Genomic DNA, 4,763 nt, shown 5'->3' on the forward strand with positions numbered 1-4,763 from the left:
GTATATTAAGGGGGCAGAAAGCTAGGCTCCCTGTCCATTTGTTCTTAGTTGCCTCATGGTTGGCTCTATTACCTCTAGAACCCATGCTCCCTTTGTCTTGTCTTATGCCGACGAGTCATTTCCGACCCACAGTGGCACATCTCTCAAAACACCCTTGTTCTCCATCTGTAATTGTCCTGGTAGTGTATCCATACAGTTTTCTTGGTAAAAAATATGGACATGGTTTACCACTGCCTCCTTCCATGCAGTAAACTTGAGTCTTTGCCCTTGACTCTGTCCTGTACTGCTGCTGCCCAGCACAGGTGAGTTTTGACTTATAGCAGACTGCCTTTCACTTGCTAGTCACTGCCCAAGCTAGGAATGGAATGGGTAGGCCTCTGCTTGACTCTCCCACCCATAGCCGAGATTGGTAGAGTACTGGAAACTCTCCAGGTGCGACCCTGAGAGGGGCATGCTCCCTTAGAGATCTCTAAAATCAAGACCTCTCCTCATTCATTCATTCAATCAATCGTATTTATTGAGCGCTTACTGTGAGCATGGCCCTGTACTAAGCGTTTGGGAAGTACAAATCGGCAACATATAGAGAGTCCCTAACCAACAATGGCCTCACAGTCTAGAAGGGGGAGATAGACAACAAAACAAACAAGTAAACAGGTGTCAATACCATCAGAATAAATGGAATTATAGCTATATACAGATCATTAATAAAATAGAGTAATAAATATGTACAAATATACACAAGTGCTGTGGGGAGGAGAAGGAGGTAGGGCGGTGGGGGCGATGGGGAGGGGAGGAGGAGGAGGAGAGGAAAAAGGGGGGGTTCAGTCTGGGAAGGCCTACTGGAGGAGGTGAGCTCTCAGTAGGGCTTTGAAGGGAGGAAGAGAGCTAGTTTGGTGGATGTGTGGAGGGAGAGCATTTCAGGTCAGAGGTGGGACATGAGCCAGGGGTCGATGGCAGGACAGGCGAGAACGAGGTCCAGTGCGGAGGTTAGCAGCAGAGGAGTGGAGGGTACGGGCTGGGCTGTAGAAGGAGAGAAGGGAGGTGAGGTAGGAGGGGGGGCAAGGTGATGGAAAGCTTTGAAGCCAAGAGTGAGGAATTTTTGCTTGATTTGAAGGTTGATAGGCAACCACTGGAGATTTTTGAGGAGGGGACTGACATGCCTGGAACGTTACTGAGGAAGGGAGTGGCATGCCTGGAACGTTACTGTAGAAAGATAATCTGGGCATCAGAGAGGAGTATAGACTGAAGCCAGGAGAGAGAGGAGGATGGGAGATCAGAAAGGAGGCTGATACAGTAATCCAGTCGGGATAGGATGAGAGATTGAACCAGCAAGGTAGCAGTTTGGATGTAGAGGAAAGGGCGATTCTTGGCAATGTAATCTCCTGTTTCCCAGCAGGCAGTGGAGCACAGCAAAAGGGGTGTACTCTCCCACTCCTGGAGCAACATTAAAATACTGCAATTGACACTACCCAGAAAGATATTTTTGCATGTCAATCGACATAATGAAAAGAGGAGAGTGTATTTTCTAAGTAGAAACAATAATTGGTGAGGATTGTGAGAGTAGGTCTGATTAGAGAGGACTTGGGGACTTGACAAGCAGAGGACAGAACTGAATTATAACAACTCAGGGTTCATTTGAAGTGACAGGATTTTTTTTAAACCAATAAAGAAGAATCCCTTGAGAAAAAAAGTGATTGTGCCCCTTCCTACTGGGATTCCACTTCTCTAAAGAAAAAATAGAGAAAAATCAATCAATAGAACCAAAACCACATAAATAGTGTCATTCTCAACCCAGAGGAAGTGTGGTTTTTTTTATTAGAAAAGTCTATTTAGGGCATGAATCTGTGTAGGGCAATTTATAGTTTCGTTTCGGCCAACCTAATGATAAGGTGTTAACAATCTGAAGAGGAAGCAATATAAACAGAGATTGTGTTTGTTTACTCACACACCTATGTTTATGTTAGCTTATTCCAGTTTGTTTACTTTTGATTGTTTTTATGGTGCATATAATGTAAACATATGAGATAAGAAGGAAAACAAAGACACCGCTGGCAGTAAAAATTAGCATAAACAAATAAAGTGGGATAGATGAAACAACCTACACAGAAGTGTTCCTCAGGAACTGCCTTCTTGCATTCATGATAGGAAAAAATAAGACAAAGCACCCATCTCCGACACTGTGACTGTTGATTCAACTCTCAGGGTAAGCTAACCTCTTTAGTACTTGCCAAAGGCCAAGTCTGCTAACGATGTCTAATACTTTTATCCAGTCTTTGTTTACCTGATAGAAGTCTAGATGCTTTTCCCTGAACTCTTCTTGAAACTGATAAATTCACTGAAGACTAAGTGCTCTGCACACAGTAAGCCCTAAATACTATTGATTGATCGATGTCTGTTGTGCCACCTTACTGTTTAAATACATATCACAATTTGGGGAAGGGGGGCGGTCCTCAGAAAATAATAGTCTGCTAATCTGGCTTGATTAGAAGGAATCCAGCTGGATTTTTGTCGGGTACTTTAGTGCGGTGAGATGGCCCAATCGTTTTTGCAGTCAACTTTTCTATTTTGGGCTGGTTAATATCACTTTTTTTAAAAGTCTATTTCTGTATGCCTGCTGGAGCATAATATTTTTCACGCGATATATTATCTATCTCTATAAGTTAAAGAATTTCAATAAAGGTAAAATATCTGTTCAGAGATTTTGTAATGGTGGGAGTAAATGACCTGAAAGTCATTTACAGGATCGCATTGTTTGGTTGCACTAGTAACAGTTTAAAATGAGCAACTGAACAAGACTATAAGCCATTGATTTTTCATTTCTCCCTCGGTAACATCTTTGCTTCCTCATCATCTCCAAGAAAAAATTGCCGGCTATGCAGGAACTGAGTCAAAACCAAGGCCTAATGATTAAAAGTAGCATTTTAGTTCAAACTCAACAAACAACAAAAAGGGTCCTTTTATAAAGATAAAAATAGAGATTGTAGGAACTTTTCCAGAAAATTCTATCCAGATCTGCAGATGTGAACTTCAGAAAACCGTGTGTTCTCAGTTTGATTTCTTTTGCTCATTTTATTTCCTACCCAAAATTTTCCCAGAAATCAATGTGCATATTTTCCCAAACTGATTTTTATTCTGAATTCTTTTCTCTTGAAAGAGAATTATTTTAATTGACGTTTATCACAAAACTACATGAGAAATGATTTGAGATTTATAATATTGGAAGAGGCATATGCCATCTGCTTCAGTAATGCAAGTGGCAAATTATCCTGCCAGGAATAATTTGTCATGAACGGAAACATTATTCTTTGAAAATCTCACTTGTGAATTGATGAGAAGTTTTTCTAAAACTTAAAATATATAAATGCACATGACTTGAAGATTCAACTTACGAGCCTCCAGTTAAATGACTTTCACTCCTTTAACAGAGAAACTAGTGCAATGTTTTGGTTACTTGAAGTTATTACAGACATGCACCTTTTATCACGCTTCACTTAAGAGCAAGGTGCAGTGGGATGATAAGTGCTTCTTTTAGAGAAGGGTGTAATTTTGGAAGTAGAGGGGCCCTTGAGGGTACTAGAAAATGAGGTGGCATCATATGACATCACATCAACCCTTCAGCATAACATGATGATATTCTATGTGCCATTAGGTGGAACTGGACTGAGCTCCCACATCTGATGCGTTTTTGCGAAAGAGCCTCTGACCCACCCCCACTTTGATCCAGAGTCATTGCAATTTATTCACTCATTTAATCGTATTTATTGAGCACTTACTGTGGGCAGAACATTCTACTAAGCACTTCAGAGAGGACAGTACAACTATAAACAGACACATTCCCTGCCCACAACAAGCCTACAGTCGAGAAGCAGTGTGGCTCAGTGGAAAGAGCATGGGCTTGGGAGTCAGAGGTCATGGGTTCTAATCCCGGCTCTGCCGCTTGCCAGCTGTGTGACTTTGGGCAAGTCACTTAACTTCTCTGTGCCTCAGTTACCTCATCTGCAAAAAATGGGGATTGACTCTGAGCCCCACATGGGGCAATTTGATCACCATGTATCCCCCCAGTGCTTAGAACAGTGCTTTGCACATAGTAAGTGCTTAACAAATGCCATCATTATTATTACTATTAGAGTGGGGGAGATGGACATTAATAGAAATAAATAAATTACAGGTATGTACATGAGTGTTGTGGGGCTGGGTGGGGGGAACAAAGGGAGCAAGTCAGGGCGATGAAGAAGGGAATGAGAGAAGAGGCAAAGGGGAGCTTAGTCAGGGAAGGCTTCTTGGAGGAGATGTGCCTTCAATAAGGATTTGAAGGGTGGGGTCGGGGGAGAGTAATTGTCTGTTGGATTTGAGGAGAGAGGGCGTTGCAGGCCAGAGGTAGGATGCGGGTGAGGGGTCAGCGGTGAGATAGACGAGTTGGAGGCACAGTGAGGAGGTCCAGGTGAACTTGGGAGCAGTTTCTGAGCCAAGGAATTCAGTGACTGGAGCAGAGATAGAAAGCCTTTGTGCCAAAAACAAATATACCACACAAGGGACAAATAAACTAGATTGTCCACTATAAAACTAGACCAGTATAAAACTGGATGACTAGAGAAGGAGCATGGCCTAGTGGATAGAGCACAGGCCTGGGAGTCAAAAGGTCATGGGTTCTAATTCTGCTCCACCACGTGTCCATTATGTGACCTTGGGCAAGTCACTTAACTTCTCTGTGCTTCAGTTATCTCATCTGTAAAATGAGGATTAATAATTTGAGCCCCATATGG

At 42.4% G+C, this 4,763-nt stretch overlaps 1 non-coding gene across 1 annotated transcript; it reads right to left on the bottom strand.

Annotated features, from left to right (window-relative positions):
• Window positions 1-312: 312 nt before the first annotated feature.
• LOC119938890 lies at window positions 313-450 on the bottom strand. Its single transcript, XR_005454583.1, has one exon. It is a non-coding gene; the product is annotated as a small nucleolar RNA SNORA7 (small nucleolar RNA).
• Window positions 451-4,763: the final 4,313 nt, after the last annotated feature.

This window comes from Tachyglossus aculeatus, chromosome 16 (assembly GCF_015852505.1).
Source record: "Tachyglossus aculeatus isolate mTacAcu1 chromosome 16, mTacAcu1.pri, whole genome shotgun sequence".
NCBI classification, from domain to species: domain Eukaryota; kingdom Metazoa; phylum Chordata; class Mammalia; order Monotremata; family Tachyglossidae; genus Tachyglossus; species Tachyglossus aculeatus.